We start from the raw sequence: 13,418 nt of genomic DNA, 5'->3' as shown, positions 1-13,418 counted from the left end.
TCTCTAATCCCTTTAGAGTAAGCAATGATCCACCTAAAATTCCCCCTGGCTTTGGCCAGTCTAGTGTAGCACTTATTCCCTGAGGTCTAGCTTATTCACTTTGGGGCTCTGAGGGATTCTCAGTGTGCCTGGGGCCCCTGCTCTGAGCAGCTCACAGGTGGCACAACAGACCTCATTCAGAACATGGGTCACCCAGGCCACGCCTTGCTGACTACGCGCTGCTTCACAGAGCAAGGTAGGTGAGATGCACTTGTTGGATAAATGAAGGAATCTCTTGGTGAGAATGTAAATAAATCACCCCTAATTCTAATTCTGCCATTAAGAAACAGTTATAATTACCAATTTTGTGCATAATTTTCCATTATTTTTTAAGTAGGCTCCACGCCCAGCAGGGAGCCCAACACAGGGCTTGAACTCATGACCATGAGCTGAAGACCTGAGTTGAGATCAAGAGTCAGGTGCTTATAAGTCAATCAGAGAAAGACATGTATCACATGACCTCACTGATATGAGGAATTCTTAATCTCAGGAAAGAAACTGAGTGTTACTGGAGTGGTTGGGGGTGGGAGGGATGGGGTGGCTGGGGTGATAGACATTGGGGAGGGTATGTGCTATGGTGAGTGCTGTGAATTGTGCAAGACTGTTGAATCACAGTTCTGTACTTCTGAAACAAATAACACAACGTATTTTAAGAAAAAAGAAAAAGAAGAAGATAACAGGAGAGGAAGAAAAGGGGAGTATGTCAGAGGGGGAGACGAACCATGAGAGATGATGGACTCTGAAAAACAAACTGAGGGTTCTAGAGGGGAGAGGGGTAGGGGGATGGGTTAGCCTGGTGATGGGTATTGAGGAGGGCACGTTCTGCATGGAGCACTGGGTGTTATGAACAAACAATGAATCATGGAACACTGCACCAAAAACTAATGATGTAATATATGGTGATTAACATAACAATAAAAAATTTAAAAAAAAAAAAGAGTCAGGTGCTTAACTGACTGAGCCACCCAGGTGCCCCTATTTTTCCATTATTTTTAATTAGTACATGTGTATTTCAGTGCAAAATTATATACCACTCTATCATCAATTACTTTATATAACAACGTATTTTGAATAATGTCATTTCATTCAATGTTCTTCAAAAACATAATATGCCATTATATAAATGTACCATAATTTTTTTGAGCCAGCCTCCTTTTTGTTGTTTTCAATTATTCATTATTATAAGCTCTACAATGAGGAACACACTTACAACTCTATTTTTACAAATATTCAGGATTATTTCCTTAGAAGAAATCCCAATCTGCAGAATCGTGCCATCAAAGGATATACAGACTCAAGGCTTTTCTTGAATGTTACCAGATCCTCCTCTAGAAAGATGGTGCTAATTCACACTCCTACCAGCAGAGTGAGAGGATCCGTGCATCTGACGCCCTAACCTGGTCTGGTTTTTAAGCACAGAAGCAAGTAGCAATGTAAGATCTGCCTCTTTCAGAGTGCAAGAACCCTTGGTTGGCTTGCTGCGCTTCTCAAGAGTAATTTTCATTTCTGAAAACACTCCTAGTGTTTCAAATGCCACCACCAAGGGTGTGGTTCCTCATTAAGAGCGATAACGTGCTCCACGTGTTGCAGGTTGATTGGTGTCTGAGCAGGGAACAGAAAGGAAGGGAACCGACATCTGCTCTCAGATAGGTGTGCACAACGGGGGTGGGAAGGCAGAACTAGGCTGGGCGGTTGAGGCAGTTTTACTGAAGGCAGGATAATGAGCATCCACCCATTTCTTATTTCTAATAAATTATCTCCATCATAGAAGTAGTAATCTTCTCATTAGAGAAAATTAAGGACATAAAAGGAATGGGGGCATGGGTTCTCACCCATAGTTCCACTCCCTAGGAACAACCAGTATAACATTTCATCACAATTCCTTCCAGGATTTTTTTTTCTGTGCATAGCTTATTTCTTTTATGTGGTTACAATAATACAGTTTTCATTGGCCAACACACTATAAGTGTGTTTCTATCTTATTACAAACTCCCAGTAAACCTAATTTTAACAAGTGTATGATATTCCTTCAAGTGGTTGGGACATAGCGTAACCATTTCCCCACTGGACACATAAGTTACATTCGGTTATTAACAACGTGGCACAAATGTTGGCATGCGTCCATATGTCTATAATGTCCTTGCTTTAAACACGTCTGATGATAATTGGAGAATTTATTGGGGGGGGGCAAAAAAGGAACATCTAGAGATGCTGAGTCCTTGGCAAGCAATCAAACCCGGGTAGAAGTTGGTCTTTATCCTGTCCATCGACGGGATGCCATCTTGGGCACTTTTCAGCAGAGTATTGCCAAATTCTTGGGGGCCCGGTGCTATAGGCCAGTAGGTTAAATCATGCCTGGGGACGCCCACATGCCACCAGAGCGGTAGGGACTTTGCTTTCATGAGACCACATGCTTCCCATGGATGCAATTAGAAGAAAACGCTCCATCTGGTTCTGCAGCAATTCCTCATTTCTGCTTATTAACTTCTTTGGCAACTTTGACTTTCCAGAGAACCAGCCCTGTACTTTTGATGACAGTCATTGGGTTCAAGTGCATAACTGGTGTTTGACAGCCTCCCTCTCCTCCAGAAGTGTGCTAATGGGTGGGGTAGGAGCGCCTAAGAAGTGCGAATTGTTCTTCTAAAAGGTTGTTCCTACCCACTCAGCATGGCTTTTAGTGTGAAAAATAAAAAATGCATAGGCTGAAGAACAGAAGTTTAATACAAATGACAAACGTAAAAAAAAAATGCCCTGTCTCACTAATAATCAAAACAAAGAGGGACCCCTGGGTGGCTCAGTTGGTTAAGCATCTGCCTTTAGTTCAGGTCACATGATCTCGGGGTCCTGGGATCCGAGCCCTGTGTCGGGCTCCCTGCTCAGCAGAGAGCCTGCTTCTCCCTCTCCCTCTGCTGTTCCCCCTGCTTGTGTGGGCTCTCTCTCTCTCTCTCTCTCTCTTAAATAAATAAATAAAAATCTTAAAAAAAAAGAAAACAGTAATACCTTTATTACAGCAATACTGTCGGGTCAGACTAGTAAATACTAACAATGTATATTGTGTGGTGAAATGGATACTTAGACCAGACTTAGGCTAGTTTAACCTTTTTTTTTTCTCAAATATTTATCACCAACTACATACATATAAATGAGTGTGAATGGCAATTCATATGAAAAATGAGTAGCATAGGGGCGCCTGGGTGGCTCAGTCAGTTAAGCATCTGCCTTTGGCTCAGGTCATGATCCTGGAGGCCCTGGATCAAGACCCGTGTCTGGCGCCCTGCCCAGCGGGGATTCTGCTTCGCCCTCTCCCTCTGCCCCTCCCCTCGCTCATGCTCTCACTCTCAAATAAATTAAATCTTTAAAAAAGAAAAGAAAGAAAAATGAGTAGCACAAGGTAGCATAAACTCACTGTGTACCAGAAAGGCAATACTCTCACATTCTATGAAGGTCCCCAAGAGATGGTGAAATGACCAAGGCACTGGTTATAGTCTGGCTCCAGTGTCCCTGAGAACCAGTTAGAGCCTCTTTGGGGATGTCACTGGGAGAAGCCATGAATGCTTCATGGGAGCTGGACTCACCCCAGTCGGAGTATCAGAGTGTGGGTGTGGGCACATATTACGGGGCCAGCAGGAATGAGCCTGGGGGAGTGGACTGCCCTCTCTTTTCTGCCACGGAGCTCACCGTAACTCACCCCTAGCCGTCAGGGACAGGTCAAAAGAATACCTCTGTGAAGTGAATTGAATATTCTGAGCCGTGAAGTGCAATGAATACTCAGAGCTGATGCAGGGAGCAGAGACCTCATCAGCCCATGGCCCAGGGAGCCAAACACAGGAAAGACTCACGCAGGCATCATCAGATTTACAAGGGTAAGGATCCACAAATGAAGGGATCCACAAAATAGGGAACAAATGGAATATTACTCAGCCATAAAAGGGAATGAAATCTGACACATGCTACAACATGGTGAAACTTGATGACATTATGCTAAATGAAATAAATAAGCCAGATGTAAAAGAAATGAATATTGCATGGCTCCACTTATATGAGGTACCTAGAATACTCAAATTCATAGAAAGTAGAATGGAGGTAGCCAGGGACTGGGGGGAGGTGAGAATGCAGAATGACTGCTCAAAGGGTACAAAGTTTCTGTTCATGGGGACTCTGGGGTAGCTCAATCAGTTGAGGGTCTGAATTCAGCTCAGGTCATAATCCCAGGGTCCTGGGTTTGAGCCCCACATCGGGCTCCACACTTAGCAGGGAGTCTGCTGCTCCCTCTCCTCTGCCCCTCCCCCCTCTCAAATAAGTAAATAAAACTAAAAAACAAAGTTTCTGTTTACAGTGGTGACAAATTCTGGAAACACTGTAGTGATGGTGGCACCGCATTGTGAAAGTATACTTAGTTGTGCCACTGAATTATACACCAAAAAATGGTTAAAATGGCAAATTTTATCCTATATATATTTTGCCACAATTTTAAAAATATTTTTTAATGCAGAAAATAAGAAGGTAGTGAAAGAGCACAAGGTATCTCGGTGGCAACAACCCTGCACTCCTGTCTCAACTCCCGCTGCTCTGATCTGTGGTCCTCCACATTCAGTGCTTAGCCAGGGTTCACCCTCCACCCCCGTCTTAGAGGACCCCTTCACCTCTCCTCTCGCTGCTCATCCAGTTTCTTATCTCTCAATCTTCTTTTATGCTAACTTTGTTATTTTGGTAACATACAAACTATGAGAGCTTTCTGAGAAATGTGTGTATGGGATGTAAATTTTCTAAGACTTTGCAAGCGTGAAAATAAGTTTATTCTCTCAGATTTGATTGATAGGTCAGCTGGGTAGAATTTGGGGTTGAAAATCGTCCTTCCATATTAGGAAAGCATTGCTCATTGTCTTTGAGCTTCCAGGTTGCTTCCAACCTAAGAAATCCAAAGGCAGTCTGACACCCATCCCTGCGAATATGACTTATTCTCTTGTATTGGGTTTATTTTATTTCTTTTCTCTGTGATGGCTCATAGTTTGTCCTCAGTGCCTTGAAATTTCATGATGTGGCTCTATCATGATTTATGGTAAATTCATGAGCCCTTTCAACCTGAAACCTATGTCCTTTCATTTTGAAATTTTTTATTGGATCAGTTCACTTATTTTTTTTTTTTTTATTTTCCCTCTTCCTACTCTCTGAACTGGTCTACTAATTTTCTAATCTTTCTTATTTTCCATCCCGTGATCTTTTCTCTTTATTTTTGTGAGATTCCTCAACTTTATCTTTAGATCCCTATTCTGGGTTTTTCATGAAAGACTTTTAGTCTTCAAACAATCTTTTTTTATTGGCTGCGTTTTTAATTATTCATTTATAGGAGTTCTCTATGTAATCTGAATAGAAGCCCTTTGTGTAAAGGTGGATATTTGCAAATATCTCGTCCCATTCTGCGACTTCCTTTTCCATTCTCTAAATGGTGTCCTTTGGAGCGCCTGGGTGGCTCAGTCAGCTGAGCATCTAACTCTTGATTTCAGCTCGGGTCATGATCTCAGGGTCTTGGGATCAAGCCCCATGTCAGGTTCCACACTCAACAGAGAGTCTGCTCGTCGCCCTCTCCCTCTGCCCCTCCCCCTGCTCATACGCTCTCTCTAAATAATCTTTAAATAAATAAATGATGTCCTTTCAAATTAATTAATCTTTTATTTTCTAATTAGTGGGTTCTGTGTGTGTATGTCCTGTTTGTTTATTTTTTTAAGATTTATTTATTTGGGGGTGCCCGGGTGGCTCAGTCATTAAGCTTCTGCCTTCGGCTCAGGTCATGATCCCAGGGTCCTGAGATCGAGCCCCCCATCGGGCTCCCTGCTCAGCAGGAAGACTGCTTCTCCCTCTCCCACTCCCCCTGCTTGTGTTCCCTCTCTCACTGTGTCTCCCTCTGTTGAATAAATAAATAAAATCTTTTTGAAAAAAAGATTTTATTTATTTGAAGGGGGAGGAGGGGCAAAGAGAGGGAAAGAGAGAATCTCAAGCAGATTCCCTGCTGAGCACAGGGCCCAACGTGGGGCTCAATCCCACGACCCTGAGATCACGACCTGAGCTGAAACCAAGAGTCAGACACTTAACTGACTGAGGCACCCAGGCTGTTTAAAAAAATCTTTGCCTACTTCAAAGTCATGATAGTTCCCCTATGTTATCTTCTGGAAGCTTTATTATTCATTGTACCTTTTACATTTAGAATTATGGTCCAACTGAAATTGGTTTATGTATGATGTGAGGTAGGGGCCAACATTTCTGATAGTTTGCTTTGGCCTCTTTCTGCCATGTTAGAGACTCTCTTTAGATGTCTGGTAATCCTTGGTTACCTTTACATGCTTAAACACGAGGAACTGAAAATCTGCTTAGAAATTCTGAGTGTGAAGGTAGGGAAAGTCAAATACAAACATCCTGGAAGTTGATCTAGAAGTTCTGCATAGTAGTATCTTTATAGTCTTACCTCCCATGCTGGACAAACTCCCTAAAGAAAATCCCTTCGGTCTCCAGCCTGGAGGTCCCTGCTTGGCTGTCCATGTCCCAGGAGTCTGGGGAGGGCCCCAGAAGCCACCCTGCATAGGTTCGCTTAGACAGTTATGTGTGATAAACACCCCATCCTACCTGGACCTAATGCCCTGATGAAGAGTTGCTCAGCTTTACCTTCTCTAGAGAATAATGTCCAAATGCATGCAAGGTGTAGGGCAGTGTGGGACTCACTCCGTGCCCCACCAACAGAGTACAGGAGGAAATCTAAGGTTCTAACTGCTTCTGGAACAACTTTCAGCTTCCCTGAGACCCACTTGGTGCCACCTACTCTTGCATGTTTTGAGGATCCGGCTGCATATGCATAGAATGGCTTTTCTGCTTTCTCCACCACCGGCTGCAGATTCAGTCTTCCCAAATCTGCTAAAGCAGCTACCACTTGTCCATCTGTTTCCCAGATTCCCAGATTGTGCTGCTGTGCTCCTCTCATGTTCTTGCAAGTTTATGCCTTTTAAAAAATATCTTACTGTAGTGGGGCAAGGGGGGGTGCAAAATTAGTGTCTTTCATCTGCCATCCTTACCTGGAAGTTGGTTTAAACTCTCTTTTAAAGAAAGCAATGAATGATGGGTACCAAGAACCTTAGACATGTTCATACCCTTTCATTCTACTTTTTTACTTCTAGGCATTTGTCCTGAAGAAATCATCAGAAATATGGACAAAAGTATTTATCTTGATGTTCACTGCAATAGTATTTATTTATAAGGCCAAACATGGAAAACAAACTAAATGTCCCTCAAGAGAGAAACAGTATAGAAACTGATGGTCCATCCATATGACCAAATAGTAAAAAGTCATTAAAAATAGTTATCTATGAAGACTATTTAATAATAGGGGAAATGTTCATAACATAGTAAGTGCTAGAAGGATATACAACTATATGTTCAATTTCATCCCAATTCTGGAGATGGAGATAAAGGAACAGAAAGAAGCCCCCCACCCCGCCACTGAAGAGAGGGGAGCCGGGTGGGACACGGAAAAGGAGAAAATACAGGAATACCATAATTTTAACCACAGTTCTCTTTAAACATTTATTATTGCTCTAATCAGAAAAGCTTAATTGTTTTAAAATCAAAATAGGGTCCTGCTTCGTTTCAGCCCTTTCTCACCCTCAATTTGCAATCTGCTTGCATGTCCCCAAGTGGTGCCTCAGCCCTCCTGCCTAGAACGGACACTTGCCTTCTGACTGACTCCTACTTACCCTTCAAGCGCCATCCTCTCTTAGATTACTGTCCATTCCAAGCTGGCCTGTGAATCTGCTCTCTAGTTCCTAAGCCCTGTGGGCACATCCTTATCAGAATGCCTTGCACATTGTTATGACCGATGGTTTTATTTTCTACAAACTCCCAAAGGGGGGACGCCTGTCCCGTTTCCCTCTGTGTCCTTGGCCCCAGGCCAGGTACCTGGCACTGAACAGGGCTTCACTAAATGGCCATCACAAGTCTTTGAATGGAACGGAGTTGATCAGATAGAGTGAAGGAATAAACAGCATTTTCATGGACTGTTATCTTGGCCTTGAGTGTGCATTAGTCTCCACGGCTATGAAAAGCCAAACCTGCTGAACCTACAGTGCCACACGCAAGATATCTGTGTTCATCTGGGGACACCTACCCAAACTACAGTTACAAAGTTTAAGAGGAAATAATCTGCAAGCATCTGTAGACTGGCCTTACAAACTAATCTCAGAGAGAAATGGCAAACCCCACAGGCCCCAGCTGCAGTTGACAAGAGTAGCTCAAAGCACAGGGCTCTGTAATAATTATCATTTAACATCGTTCCACAAGGAACCATTAGAGGAACAAGGCTTGAAATTAGAGTCAAGTGATTCCCCCTTCTTTTCAGTCTATACACACAAGACCCCAGCGGCACAGCAAGAGGGGTGGGAAAGCTATGCTCAGTTATACTGTAATTATTTCTAACTCTATCCCCAACCCCAAAATACCATCTTGTCACATGGCTTGTCATTTTTGCATGGCTCAGTCTATCATAACTTGTCATATTTTCCCAGCTTTTATTGCAGTTTTCATGAAGCACATGTATTCCTGGTAGAATAATGACTTATGCTGGGAAAGTCTTTTTAAAAGCTGCGGCAACTTTGTACTGCCTTCGCTCCTGCAAAGGCTTGGGAACAGATCTTTCCCCCTGATGTGAATCCACTGTGGCTAGGACATGAGCTTTCTGTAGCATCAGGGCACTTGAACAGCCTTGCCTAGAGCCCAGTGCCATCAGCCAGCATGAGGCACATGGACACTCTGAGGGTCACATTGAAGGGCAAAGGACAACAGTCTAGACAATCAGGCATGGGCCACAAATTCTCCAGACAAATATGCATCTCTAGCGGGCTCCAGTGTGGCTCAGGGCCACCCACCCCTATACCCTCTCCTAACAGCATTCCAGTCTCCTCGTGGGAACTTACTCTACTTGTGGGACTGTAGGAAGGCCCTGCCTTCCCTGAGCCAAGGGGAAGACAGGTGGCTCATGCTAGGCTCTGAGGCTGAGGGCTTGCTGAGTGCAGAGCTTGAGCAGGTAGACCAGTTGTCCAGGAATGGAGAGGTTCCCAGCATTCCTGCCCATTGCCACAGTTCTGCTTCCATCCTCCCACCCCTCCAACAGACGTCCTTGGTTTCTGCGTTTCTGAGACAGGTCTCCAGTCTTCCCATTGATTCTGAATACTTTTCCAATAAATTCTCCATCAGCCCAGAGTTAGTTTCTGTTGCTTGCAGCCTGGGCACCCAGGCTGACCCACTTGTTCCTCCCTTTTCTCAAGGCCCTCAGAGGCTGCTGAGAAATCCTGAGCCAGGGAAAGGCTGTGATAAAGCCTTTTTCCCCTGGATCAGAACTGCAGGTCCCATCGCCCTAGACAAGGACTCCTCCTTAGGAGCCTTCCGGACCTCCAAACTTTACTAACCCTCCCTCTCCTCCCCTGTCTCATCAGCACCCACCCTCTGCTGGCTGATGGCCACTGATCTGGCCAGTGAATCTTGCTCAAGCTGCACTCACCACTAGAATGACCACCCCAGATGGCGTGGGACACATGCCCCACAGAGCCGTTCCCTTTGACCCCAAAGGGACACAACCGCCCCTCCGCAGCCCTTTACATACACCTCTTGGGGCACTTAGCACGTTTGACCTTCTGTTACAGCTGTGTCCAGAGATGTCCTTTCAACTACCCAGCAGGAGTGATGTGTCAGCAAGCTATCAGAGAAGCCAGGATCTCCCCAGCTTTGTGCGGCTGCCAGCCGTGTTGGTGCAGTCATTTGGCCGTATCTATAGATAGACTCAGCCAGGCACCAACAGAGTCCCTGAAACAGAGGCCAGACCCATCCACCCCAGTTCCAGGTTGTCTCTGTTAAGAACATGTGCCCATCTTGCTCAACTTCTCTTACAGACCTGGACTCGGTTTTCCATTAAATGTCAAGTCCAGTGGCCCATCTTGATCAGAAAGGGCAGGCTTTCACTGCCATTACAAACATCTTATTGAAAAGATGGACAGATTCAGTAATAGAGTTAAAAGGTGATTCAGGTTCAGAGCCTGCACCTGGGAGATAGCACCACTTTCCACAGAATTGAACTCAAAAGGGCTCAGCTGAGCTTTCGGCGCCCCCCTCCCCGGCCCCTCTGATGCACACACACACACAGACACACGCGCACATGCACACACACACGTGGGCACACACAGGGAGCCGGCGCCCAGCTGCAGCTCAGCAGGACCCCTACCCCTCCCACGCATCCTAACTGTCCGCCCTCCACCACTGCCTGTGCTGCATCTGAGACACCTTCTTCCCATCTCCACCCAGCAGCATTCCTCTGGTTTTTCGAGGTCCCCTGTTGAAACCCACCGCTGCCACAAAGCCTTCCCACCACTGCTAATCTAAGTGAGTCCTGCTCCCCCTTTCTTCCAGTACCTTTTGTAGCCCTTGGATGGTGCTTACCGGCCTGCTGTATTTACGGGACTGTCGGTGTCTCCTGCCAGATCATAATTCACAAGGAGAAAGAGGGTGACCACCTCTCCTTCAGGTTCCTACCTGCAAAAGGGGTAGAATCACCAGCATTGCTGCGAGAATTACATGAGCTGACATGGACAAAGCACTTAAACAGCAGCTACACACGGCAGTGTTCTCTGGCCACTTGTCTCACCTACATGCTCTCGGTCGGTTCTCTTGGGCTGGAGAGAGGAGGTCGCTGAGGCACGCAGAGATCACATGCATGCCCCAAAGCTGAAGAGCCCTGAGTAGAGTCAGAGGGCTCACACCCAGGCCTGGCTAGCTCTCATGTACACCTTCTCCCCTGCCCACTTCTCCACCAGGGCTAAGACCATCTCTGACTCTACCCAGGGTCAGGCCCTCAAGGGTTGCCTTTGTGAATTTTGAGGGAAGAAATGATCATGCCAATCCACCTTTTTTTTTTTTTTTAAAGAAATCCCCCCAGTTTAGGAATGCATGCCCCAGCTTAGCAGGGCTCCAGGAGACTTTCCCACCTCTGTGCCTCCACCGCCAACTCCAAGCAGCTTTTGGTACAAGATGGGCCAAAGGAGATCAGGCAGGGGGTGAAGACCAATCTGGATAATTGAAAGCACTGTGGAACTTTCCAGAGCAGGATGGAAGGAGGCTTTTTTCTCACAGAAGGAAAGCCTTCTCCAGGAACTGGCACCCAGGCATCCCTGGGACACGAAGTCGAGCTCTCCAGTCCAGGAGACGTCCACCCTCAGCACCCCCTGCCAGAGACTTCACAGACTGCAGCGCCCGCAACAGCAGGGACCTGCTGCGAGGTTGGCCTTCCTACTCTCCTCTGCAGCGGAACATGCAGAAACACGTTTGACTCAAAGCTTCCAGAAGCTGTTTTGCCTGCATCGCCTCAGGGAGGATGAAGCCAGGCAGGTCCTGGGAACGTGTGGATGTGCCCCAGGGCCAGCTTTGCCAGGACATGACACGCTGCCGACTGCCCAGCAGGATGCTGCTCCCACTCATACAAATTACACGCGCCTGCCCACGGGAGACATCATGTAGGATCCCCAAGATTGCTGACTCTTCCTCTGGATGCCAACAGGGACAAGCGAGGCAGCTGGGACAGGGGAGCCAGGTGATCATCGGCATCTGCGTTCTTGTAGTTAGAACAGTGCACGTGACAACAGCTCGTGGGACGGAGGAGTCCTGTCCATGAAGGATCCCAAAGAGACCACAGCCTCTAAGCCCACACACCGTCCACTGAGCGGGGTTGTTCCAGCCGGCCAGGCTGGCCATGGAGAGAGCAGCTCTGCGCCCTTTCTGTCAAGACAGCTTCAAGTTCACTCTCTCTCTCTCTCTCACACACACACACACACACACACACACACACACACACACACACACACACACACACCCTCACAGAAACATTATTTCTTAGGACATGGCTAGCAGCTTCTTCATATCAATTGTTACCAAAATTAGAATTGCCAGGTAAAATATTAGAACATTGAGTAAATTTGAATTTCATACAAACAACAAACAATTTTTAGTCTAAGTATATCCCAAATATTGTGTGGGATATACTTATACTACAAAATTAACCTTTTTTTTTCCCTGAAAGTCGAATGTAATTGAGCATCCTGTACTTTTTTCTCTGCTGAATCTGGCAACCCTATCAAAAAGCTGTTATTTCAACCACAGTGCACATGTGGCCCCAGAGGAGGCAAGGGTGCTGGGAAATTGCACCCTGGAGCCTAAGTCCATCGAGAAATACTTGCCATCCATTCATAGCCTGTCCCTTTGGGGGTCACCAAGCCTTGGTTGGATCAGAATAGGAAAGATGCCATGGAAGGGTAGACAGGTCCTGCTGCTAAAGTGCTCCACCCTTGGCCACCTTCCCCGGACCCTTTGTCACCCCTATCCCCCACTGCCTCATTTGCCCCGTCCTTACCCATGTGGAAGCCACCATGCCCTCCCCTTCGAAAGACCCCATGCTGCCCCCAGTGGTCGTCCCTCTCATCCCCGTCACGCCTTCATCTCTGGGCATCTCAGCACCCTCCTGGGGGGGTCTTTCCCTTTCTGCCTCAGCCTGATTTTTCCATCCCACCACTGCTGCTCTGCTGTGCTCCCTAAAGCACAGCTTGCGCTCATCATGCACTCCTCTGCTCAACAACCTGCCTTGGCTCCCCACTGCCCACTAGATAAGATGTACATTCCTGAGCCTGGCACTCAAGCTCACTCTAGCCCCACTTCCCACCTGCTGTCTCCTCTCACTCTTTCATGCTCCCATCATCCTCCAGGGCTGTTCCCTCATGACACTCTGCCTGGAGTGCCCACCGTCCTTTTTCTCCAAGGACCCAGTTCTACACATTCATCATGGCCCAGGACGTCTCCATTCTCTGAACTTACCACTCTCTGCAAAGTGTCCTTTCTGTTTACTCATTGGCTTATTCATCATCTGCCTCTGCGCCTCACCTCCACTATTATGTAAGCTCCATAAGAGCAGAGACCTTCTAGCCCAGGCCTTATGGCAAGTAGGGAAACTTAGGAGACATGCTCAGGAAATGCTTGTTGTTGAATGAATACAATACCACCTCTTCCAAGAAGCCCTCTTTGATTTCTCCCAACTGTCTGTGATCCCTCCATGCTCAGAACCCAGGCAGCGCTGGAGCAGGCCTCTCTAATTCAGCGATCATTTCTGACTTGGATTACAGAGTGTGTCTTATTCCTCCCACTGGACTGCAAGTTCCAAAAAGAGCAGAAACTAAGTCTTGTCCTATGCATTCTGTGCAGATTGTGGGTACCCCGTATTTTCAACAAATGCATCTGTGAAAATGTGAATAAGTACAGACAATTGGCCTAGGTCTCTGGGACCCGCAGGATACGTTGTGCGAGGA

The sequence above is a fragment of the Zalophus californianus genome, chromosome 15 (genome assembly GCF_009762305.2).
Source record: "Zalophus californianus isolate mZalCal1 chromosome 15, mZalCal1.pri.v2, whole genome shotgun sequence".
Taxonomy (NCBI): Eukaryota; Metazoa; Chordata; class Mammalia; order Carnivora; family Otariidae; genus Zalophus; species Zalophus californianus.
This window is presented reverse-complemented; position numbering follows the sequence as displayed.